Source organism: Halyomorpha halys, unplaced genomic scaffold (genome assembly GCF_000696795.3).
Source record: "Halyomorpha halys isolate HHAL.00 unplaced genomic scaffold, Hhal_1.1 Scaffold48.1, whole genome shotgun sequence".
In the NCBI taxonomy this organism is placed as follows: domain Eukaryota; kingdom Metazoa; phylum Arthropoda; class Insecta; order Hemiptera; family Pentatomidae; genus Halyomorpha; species Halyomorpha halys.
Window position 1 is genome coordinate 354,547 of NW_027107227.1, and position 11,393 is coordinate 365,939.

General features: G+C 32.1%; 1 protein-coding gene across 2 annotated transcripts in view; it reads right to left on the bottom strand.

Moving 5' to 3' along the window:
- The window catches only part of SPR (Sex peptide receptor), a gene marked incomplete in the record, with an annotated part of 538,241 nt that overhangs the window by 305,823 nt on the left and 221,025 nt on the right, over positions 1-11,393 (bottom strand). For both annotated transcript variants that reach the window (XM_067045511.1, XM_067045510.1), the window contains 1 exon segment: positions 1-18.

An 11,393-nucleotide genomic window follows, 5' to 3' on the forward strand; every position in this document is an offset into this window, starting at 1 on the left:
TCTGTCACTCAAAGTTATCTGAAAAATAAATAAAACACATCAGTCAAACACTCATTTGAAAGAAAAACTAGAACATGTGAAATCGAAGTAATTAAATAATACAATTGATGAATTTGAAATCTGAAATAAAAATTAGATTAAATAGAATGTATTCCATTTTATGTAATTTAATAATTTCAAGAAATAATATCAAAGCTACTAAAAAAAATAATAAATATGATTGATGATGTTGTTCATTGAAATTTTTTCGAGCAGTTTATGAATTTCTAATGTTTATTATCCAAAGTTTTGTCGTCCCTACATTTAATTAGGGCATGAGCAACTAATAGAACTACGGGAAACAAAGGCCCTAGGAGGGGGCAGGCTGAACCCGATCCTAGGCAACAGGTGCTTCATTATATCCAGTTCACCTTCATTAGTTCTCGTTTACCGGCTTAGGTCATCATGAGTGCTTCTGTAAGCAACGATCTCGGCAAACCTTCCAATCCTATATGCTGGTTCGTTTTTAGTTAATTACTTCCAATAATGAACCTTTATAATGAACTAAGAACAAAAAAAATTCTAGTTTTAGACAAAACAGAACAAATTTATAGGGAATGTTTTCAAGTGGTGTGGTGATGGAACTTGATCATGAATCAAGTGTTCTTTTATTTTGTGAATATTCTTAGCCATAACTTAAATATGTTTTATACAAATACCTTCATTTAACTTTATTCCAAAAGTCCCCGATAGACATAATTTTCATGCAGCCGTGCTACTTAAAAGCGTCTTATACATTACAACAGTTGATTCAAAATCAAGGGGTTATAGTAGTCAAACACTATATGATCATTTGTTTTTTTTGTTCCTCTTGTTAACTTTTTGCTGATAGATTGAAACTAAACTCTTTAATTCATAACTGCATCTAGATTTTATACTTCTGATGAGAAAAAAAAATAGGCATCGGTTACTAAATGCTCACTACATGTAATTATAGTCGTATTAACTAATTACTCCTTTTATCTAATATATCTTTATGTTTTATTTCTTTCATTGTAGGATTTTACTTACATATCTTACACACTTTACAAACTTTCATTCTTTTTGTAACCTTAATCTTAAATTGTTATGTTAAAATATTCATATTATCTTTATTTCTTAGGAATTATAAGACGTTATATTTTGTATATTTAATCCTGACATTTTACTTACATATTTAATTACCTACATATGCGTTTTATTTCCAACATTTTTCATCACTTTATTTTAAATAATTTTTATTTTGTATATATATTTACTATGTATGTAACTAGATTTTCATATGTATTTTATTATTTGTTCTTTTCTTTTACTAAATTGTAATAATACTTTTCTAATAAAGCCTTTATCTTCTTATAATACTAAACACTATTGATGTCTTTCAACACTATTTGAATAGATACATATGGTTAGTTATGTTTATTTTCAAGTCATTCTGTATATTCTTGTATTCATTATGGTTGTTATATTCTTTTTTTGTTGAAAGCTTTCATTTTGTTGAACGCTTGAAATTCTGAACGAAACGTTGGCACGTTTGGATATTTTTGTTCTTCACTAAACGTACCCCTACCCATCTTCTCCTCATGTATGTATGTTTACGTTACGATTATCATTAAGCTATCTGTAACTACTATATATTTATATATAGGAAGGATTTTTTAATGTTGATTAAATATTTTATTTTATCACAAAAGTAAATCTGAAAGTATTTGTATCAAGAGATATTGCAATATTTAAAAAATGCAAAAAAAATATTGGTTTTTCAGAGGTTGAACATTGGCAAACAGTTAATACTGTTAACGTGGCGATTTATTGCAGTGATTAATAGACCCTAATTACCAGGTATTTGTCAAGACATCTGATGGGATTCGGAAGCAATCATTCATTCAAATAAATGACGTGGAGTTGGTGCTTGATTTTCAAAATCGTTTTTTTTTTCATGTTTTTTTACATAATACATCACAATTAATCGTTTTTTATTTTTTTAACACAAATTCATGTTATTTACTAATACTTGGTATTTAGATGAAGCTTGATCTTTAAATGAAGCTTATTTACCATTAGTTCCATGCAATATTTTTTAAAATATTAAACTGTTCTATGAAAATCATTAATTATTAAATGATAAAATGTATCACTTCAATTTTACTTCATTAATTTAAACAAGATACTTAAAGATGGTAGATATAATAATTATTTTTAAAATCCCTAAACGTTGTATTGATTTCGTACAGTTACGATCTTCAAATTTGTCAACATTGTTGTATTTGTATTGTGTGTATTTATGAAATGTAAAACTGGGTGTCGTTGTATTAATAGAGAAAAACTGCAACTCATGCAAAATTGAATATTTTGATCTTTAATTTTCATTCCAATAAGCGTAAATATTATAATTTTTGCACAAACCGCACTAGGATTTGAAATGTGTCTGATTAAAATTTACACTAAAATGAATTATTTCTGATTTATATATATAATCAGTGTTAAAAATAGAAGGAGGAAACATAACCCGGAATGCTTCATTTTATTAAAATTTAATTTTGCTGAACAATCCTTGATGAATGGGCCTTGAAACAAGGTCAAATGTTTTAATTAAATACACACCGTCATTTTTCAGGCAACTGTGATTAAATTCAGTAAACGATCTGTTTGGCGTCAGAGTGACATTTTATTGTAAAAGAATATATTTAGATTTTGAAAAAAAAATATATTATTGACAGGACTTTTTTTGTGGAAACTATAAGCAATTATTTTTTATGTTTACCGATTTACACTTACAAGCATTTTATTCAATCCCAAGACAATCCTCCCCCGCCGGACCCGCCCGCTAAGACCCCGAGCAAGGGCAGTCCTACATCACTTTCGAAATATTAGCTTAATACGGGAAAAGGAAATTTTAAGATTAATTCGAGCTATATTTTAAAAGCCCCTGAAATTGAAAAACGGCATGAAAGAGTAAGAGTCGGATCAAAATAGTATTGCCTTAAAATTTCAAATCTAAATATTAATTTCATTAAAAAAAAAAGTATAACTCACTGAAAATTTCAGGGGAAAATCCCTTTGCATAATTAAATGAGCTGAAAAAGAACTTAAAAATGTTAGAAAATCAACAATTGTCTCACACCATAGACTCTTTCCCACTATAATATCCCAGCGTATAACAATTTGTTTGTGTGTGTATACCTTATATTAATTAATTGTTTAATGTTTTATCATTACCTTGTTTCATAAGTGTGTCACTCCGTTTAGGAAATGTGTTGAGTAAAACAGTCTCACAACTTTAATAAATAACAAACAAATAAATATAAAACAATAATATATTTTACAATTGTGGTACTGCTTTAAGATTCAAGCAATTTTATTTCTGCAACCCGTTCCAAATTTATGCAATTTGAATCATTAGAGAACCTGGAAAATAAATCTCCAACGTTAGTGTACATATTTCTTTTCTACCTAATGGCAACAAAGTAAGTATCATAGAAGATCCCACTTTCGAGTGGTTTATAGAGAAAACAGGCATTAGTTGAAATGAGTTGTTGACGTGGCAGAGGCTTTATTGCGGCTCTGGTAAAGGTGGAGTTGAGAGCCCTCCTTGCAACAAATAAAATGATATTGCGAATATGCCTCCAACGTGCTTCCCAAAATCTAAACCTCCTTTGTATCCTGTTCGAGCCAATATATTCCCATTTACCAAAAGAGTTTATTAGAGCACAAAAGAAAACACTGTTTTGCAAATGAATCAGAAATTCAGAAATACTGTACCACCATACATAGTCACATATACAGGTATGATGGTATGGTGTTCCCAAAAGAAATATCAGTAATTAAGGCGTGTTTAGTTAACAAAAACTGTAGTTCAGTACCACCTACTTCACCTTCCTATCTCAATCTATTGTCGAAATATGATTTTATAAACATATGTAGGTGAACTAATTTTTTTAATTTACTGTGTATAAACTGAATTTGTTTCTATTTTCAGATTTATTGGAACACAATTCACTGCTGGTGCCAAGACTAATTGAATTTATTTGATTTCGGAATTCAATTTGAAACAGACGCTTTAATAGATACCTCTCCCAAATTTTTCAATAAGAAAAATCCTTCATCTCTGAAAAACTTAAATATTCCATCGTGTCTTTACAAATAAATATATATCCGTTCAATCTTATTTGTGCATATGTGGAGCTGCGAATAGCCAAAATACGAAAAAAATTTCATCCGAAAACATTTCTTAAAATTTTAGTACTAATCATGAAACCATACTTTTTTTTAATATTCTAATTATAATTATTCTGAATAATCTTAATGTTTTATATTTTTTAGATCTAGCTAATATAATAGCAAGTAGTAGACCCAGAATAAACTCGTTAGTTACGGAATCCGCATTGCCACAGGTGCATTTAGTTTATGTGGTTAATCTGGAATATCACCCCTACTATTTAGACGACAACTATTAGCTACAAATTATTTTTCCCGGCTATACCTCCAACCCTCGCATCCAACTTATAAGTACATTTTCAATCCTAAATTGTCTAGACAGTTCCGACAGAAGATAAATACAACACTACCTCTCGCTGAACGATTATCGGCCACTGTCACAGAATTAAAAGCAATATCCATCAACATACCACAAAATAACACGCCCTTCTGGACCTACCAATGCCCAAATGTAAATCTCTAACTATCCAAATACCGCAAACAAAATACAACAACGTCAAAATATCAAGAAAAGTTCCGAGAACTGCTACAAACTCTACCAGAACATACCGCTGTATACAGATAGCTCCAAGTCAGATAACGCAACAGGATCTGCCTTTGTGAGACAAAACACAATCCATAAGAGGAAACTGCATCATCTCTCTAATATATATACCGCCGAACTAAATGCCATAGCATCCGCTCAAACTTTTGCATGACAAATATACCAAATGACAATATAGTAATAATATCGGATTCCATTAGCGCTCTTCTATGACTAGATATAATGTATCCAGTTCACCCTCTTGTTCAGCGAATTTATGATTACTTAACAATGCTAAAACAAATAGATAAATCAGTCTACTTTATCTGGGCTCCCGGGCATGTTGGTATTACAGGAAATGAGGTGGCTGACAAAGCTGCAAGAGAAGAATATGTATAAATAATAAACATCATCCACAAATTAACTTCCAAAAAAGCTCCTTGCCATGATCTTATCACAGCCCATATTTTGAAACAGCTCCCTCGTAAAGCTATCCTATTCCTTACCTATATCTCTAATACTACCCTCCGATCCACTTATTTCCCCGACCCTTGGAAAATGTCTATATAGTCTATGAATATTCCTATCGTCGTATTTTCCTCCTGCCCATTATGGGCAAAATCCTAGAAAAACTGTTATTAAAACGTCTCTATCCAATCCGTGTTTCATGTTATTTTAAAACAACAGTTTGGATTTAGAACATCCCATTCTACCATAGAACAGTGTCATCGAGTGGTTGATGTCATATCTTCCACATTGGAGCGCGGAATGTACTGCACGGAAGTCTTTCTCGATGTTAAACAAGCTTTTAATCGAGTCTGGCATCCAGGACTGTTCTATAAACTTCTTAAATTCCTTCCCTCTACTTATTTTCTTTTAATCGGCTTCTACCTCTCTGATAAAACCTTTAAATTAAATCATAGCCTAGCCTACTCATCTCTCTTTTCACAGTCCGCCGGTGTTCCTCATGGTAGTATCTTAGGTTCCATTCTCTATGCTATCTCTATGTTTATACAGCTGATATTGGGATATCCCACCCTGTCCTACACAGTCCTAATAACATACGCTGATGAAACACGTGTACTGTCTGTAAACAATGACGCTACTAATATATCACAAACTCTCCAGAGACACATAATATCCATTGAAGAAACCTGGAGAATCAAAATAAATCCTAACAAAGCACACCAGATCACCTTTACTCTCCGTCGTAAACATTTTCCCTCCTGTCCTACATTATGGTTTTATTTTATATTAAATATTCCACTAACGCTTGTTGAACAGATTCGCTACTTAGGACTCCATCTTGACAAGAGACTTGGAATCCCCATACAAGACCGAAACGACAAGAAACTGCTTGTAGATTTCGATTACTACAACACCAACTTGACTAACGCTCTAAACGTCCCATTCACTCCAAAAAATTATTATATACTATGATAATTAGACTAATTTTGATTAGTGAACATATGGAATTGAGCTCTGGGGCTTTACCACACTATCAAACCGTATTCAATCCTCCGTAAAATCCTTGATGCTTCTTTTTACGCCACAAATAAACTCATCCACAAAGACCTTAACATCTCTTTCGTAGCAGATTTTGCCTGACATAGACATGCATCTTTTCATTCCAAACTCCTTACCCATCCTAACCCATTAGTTCTTAATCTTCTCTTCCTTAACAATCTCTGATAATCCTCCAAGGCGTCAGAAAAGAAGATGGCCACGGGACCTACTAATTTAAATTAATATTTGAAGTACCTCCATAGGGTGGTTCCTTCCCAAAATTCTCAAGTTTTTGAAACATTGCATATATTTACTTATTATATTTTTGTATAGTTGTAAATTGCAATCAATTAAAAAAAATTATAATCTATTAGAATAAAGGAGTACCGTAGTTTCAGTTCTACCGTAAATTCAGACGAAATGAAGATGGTTGGTGGCATGGAAAGTATCGTATTAGTAAGTATTAATAATCGTATTATTAATTTATTATGAATTCCTTAAGAATAATGAAATTGACAATAAAAATTAGGCTTTAGGGTCTTAGAGTAGAAAGAAAGTATAAAAAAATAAGTAAATAAACAGAGAATTAAAAATTAAATAATTCTAAATCAAAATCTAATTTCTCATAGTAATAAATAGAAAAAAAGATAAGATAATTAACAAAAAAAGCAAAATATGTCAACTTCCATTTTTACAAACCAAGGAACTATAAGAACATCCACTTACACAGCAGTAAAGGATAAAATAAAAAATAAAATCATTTACTTATAAAATAGCAAACTTATTAAATAACACCAACACAAACAAGTTAACTTTATTTCATATTAATTGTGCCAACGTTCCGTTCTAAATTCCAGGCCTTCATCGAAGTTGACTGCCACGTGGCCGATCATAAACTTATTTTCATTCCAATAACAGAAAATAAGTTTTATTTTAGTTGAGCTACCACTCATCGCTACCCCATTGGACTCACCCCCGACTACCTGCTTCACATATTTTCAATCATTTTACGAAGACTTATGCAATCCCTATAACACAGCTTATACAGCCATAAAATACTAGCCTATAAAATTTTTCAATTTACTAGGATTTTCGCACCAAGGAATATTGGAACGGCTGAGTTACGACAGGTCCGGAGAAGGCAATCATCAGATGCTATCGAAACAGATGGATGGGACGGCAGCGCTTGTTTTCAAATATATCAGTGGAAGATTTACTTCTTTAAAATTGTTTTTAAATTATAACCAAAAATTTAATCTAATTACTACCTGAAATGCCTGATATTGTATTTATTTTAATCATTTTATGATTTTTCCTTTATTAATTAAATTAATAACATATTTAATAAACTGCTTCAAAAATAACGTATAAAATTTTTTAAAAATAGATATAAAATTAACCCATTGGCCTTCAAAAACATTACATAGACCATACCTACTTCTGTTATAAAACTTTTAAACTTAATATTTTTCTATTTAAAAAAGTTGTCATTACTGACTAAACAAATCAGTTTTTTTTCAACCAATGTTTTTTTTGAAACCAACCGGTTTCAACCAATTAATAATATAATGATTATCTGTCAGCACTAAATAAAACATAATTTATTAGTTGAATTGCAGAGATTGCAACATACGGGTTGTCAAAGTCTTTTGATAAAACTAAACGGGACCACTGGAACCATGTGAAAGGCAGTAGGCTACCTTTTTGTGGTCACGGTCAGCCTTAGGCATTACCAAACTAATTTAATAATATCAACAAGTGTTAAATCACTACAAGGGAGTTCTTGATTTTATAGTAGCCAATGCTACCACATCTGATAAAATATATATTAATTGTTTTTGACAAACCGTTTGGAAAAAAAAAAAAAATCAATTGAAGCATAAAATAAAAATGATAATAAAAGGCTTAAAGTACTACCTATATTTATGGCCAATGATATTTTCCAAAAAATATCAATTATTGTTAATTTTTTTTTTTACTTCAGCTTGAATACAATCCTCCCAACTATGTCTCGGACTTTTACCCGTTGGCTTAACGCTATTTTCTTTCCAGAGATAAATACATAAATATAACTTGTGTAGATGAGAATGTACGAGAGCTTTTCAGAAACTAATTGATATTTTGGCCTATCGTGATGATGGATGAGATGTCTGAATGTTCATACATTCAGTACGCATCCAGCTTTTGTAGCATGAGGGCCGTGCGTTCCTCACTTTGATCTCTGTGAGTTGTCAAAATGTGCCCTGCAATAGAAAATCCACTTGTGAAGTGCGGTCTGTGATTCGGTTTTTGATAGCTCGAAACAACTGCCCAATTGATGTTTACGAGCAGGGGAGTTCCGAAAATCCTGACGGAAGACCATTAGAAACAGAGACTGGCTTCAGCACTGAACTTTCTCCAAGAATATAGCACAAATGGTAAAGCAGTTCTGGATCAAATCGTAAATACGATCGTAAGGACGAGACTTGGGTGATTGGGTGAAGCATGTCAACTGTGAAAGAAAACAGCAGTCGATAGAATGGGCGTTCACATCCAGAAACCACGAAACTGTTTGCAAATCCTGCCAGCAAGAAAGGTCATGGCTGCTGTGTTTTGGGACTCCAAGGGAGTGCTTCTCGTTGATTTTCTGGAACGTGGAGCAACATTCATCTCAGAAAGGTATTGTGAAACACTATGAAAGTTGCGGCGCCCTATATAAAATAAGCGTTGGGGAAAAGTTAGCACCAATGTGTAGTTTTTCACGACAACGCACGGCCAATCGTACCCGGGCACTCTCGGATGGTTATTGGATGGGAAGTGTTTGACCATCCACCGGATTTGGCGCCAACAAAAATATAAAAATAAAATAAAAAATACATTGTTTCCGGTTTTTATTTTATAAAATGGTTTATAGTGATCTAACATGTTACATTTTTTGTTTTAAAAAAATAATTTTTACAATAGATGATTCTCAAAATACATATTTTCATACTATTCTATTTTTTTCGAATAATTCTTATAGAAGGTAGGATTAATCAACTTTGGTCATGGTTCCTTTGGACCCACACCTTCATCCTTTAAGAGTGCCGCTCCTTTCCCTGACTCCGTTTCCTTCCACGTTTTTATTTTATCCTTTCCCGAAAATCTGCTTCTTACATAGTTTTTCGAAATAGTGTCATTTTCCACTTCTCGAAACCAAGTGTGTTTGGATTTGTAATTTCTTAATAGGCCAAAGAGCTGATTTGCTTATCTATCCTTATCCATTCTATGAATATGTCCATGAAACTGTAGTCTTCGATTCTTCATAACATCTGTCACGATTTCAATTTTTAAATATAGTTCTTCATTGAGCCTCATTTTAAATTCAAAATCATTGTTGTTTTAGGCCCGAAAATCTTCCTCAAGATTCTCCTTTAACTTCTTTCCAATTTTTCCAGATCCCCAATTCTATTTAGTTTAAGTGTTTCCGATGCATAGAGTATTTTGGGTCTAGCTACTGTATGAAAATGTCGCAATTACGGGTTCTATGATATAGATTTATTGTGATGTAATACAATCCTTCCATTCCTCGTACTCTATTGTCTGACTTTTTATTTATTATTTAATAATTATTAAATTATTTCATATTCTCTAATGTCCAACTATATCTTTAATTATTCTTTGTGGTTTTTTTTTTATGCAACTACTATTTTGATTTTTTTTTTCTTAGTCCTAATGGAATCCTAAAACCAAAATGTCGGCCCACTTTAAAAATAACTTTATACTTATCTGTAAGTTTTGGTTCTTGACTTCTTACCTACTCTTCTCTCCCCCATCTCCTTGGGAGATTTGGAGGATACTTAATTGATATCTACGGTAACCAATATTTCCACCATTAAAATACTTACTAATGAACATAAAAAAAGAATTTATTGAAAAGAATTTTCTATATTAATGCAGATATAACATGAACATAACATCTATGAAAATAAATTATAGAACGTGTTTCTAAGCCGTATACAGTAGAAAACCAAGGTATTAACATTCCGACGCTAATGTTCAAAGTTAGCATGCTATATCACAATCGACAGCCGACGTATCAGGAATATACAGTTCAATATCGCACATTACAAAGTGGCCATAACATAAATATAAAGTTATCATGACTTATGGCCCCACAACGAATGTCGTATCCATCTCTATGACAGGGACCACGTATACAATGATTAATTGAGTGCACACAACGCAATTACTTGTACAATAATTATTAGACTGGTATCATCCATATTGCCCTGTCAAGTACTTCTAATTATTATACCTAAAAGAAAAAAATCTGGAGTGCGCATCACACAATATTCACTAACCAACTTTAGATAAAATTAATCCTTGTACATATTAAAAGAGCTATTTTATATTTTATATTATGATTATCTGTAATAATCTTACTTTTTACTTCTCTTAATAATGTTTATATATATACACAATCTAGAGAAATTAAAAATCCAATCAATTCAATGAAAAATAGATTAGAACCATTATATGATGAGGATCGCGAAGATATAGGTAGGAATATGGGATATTTGATTGCAAAATAAGTTCGTAGCGTTTTTATTGGCGATTTCAATAAAAACTTCAGATTTTTGTAAATATTTTTACTCAATCATATATGACCAATTATGATCTATTACATATTGCCATCTTTCAGGTAATTTTTTATTTCCATCCTCCCAGATTTTTTCAGATTTTTGCACAATGAACTCCTCATTGTGTGTTTTGCAGGCCTCGAGCGAATTAAAGTGTTTCCCGTTAAGAGAGTTTTGAAGAGTCCGAAATAAGTTAAAATCTGTTGGGATAAGGTCTGGTGAATAGGGTGGGTGGTGGATCACATCCCAGCCAAACTCCCATAATTTCTGCCGGGTCTGCAAAGACACGTGAGGACAAAATGTCATTGCAATTAGCCAATGCTAGACGCTTTTGCTCAACCGCTGCCTTTAATTGTTCCAACTGGACACAACTACTCTGGATGTTGTAGAGTGAGGGTTGTCCACAGACACCCTTCAACAGCAAGGTCACAACCAATGCTTGAATTCTCTAGCACCAATCTTATTTAATTTAGTACTTGAATACGTTATTAGATACATGATGCATACCGAAAAGGGTTAACTACAGG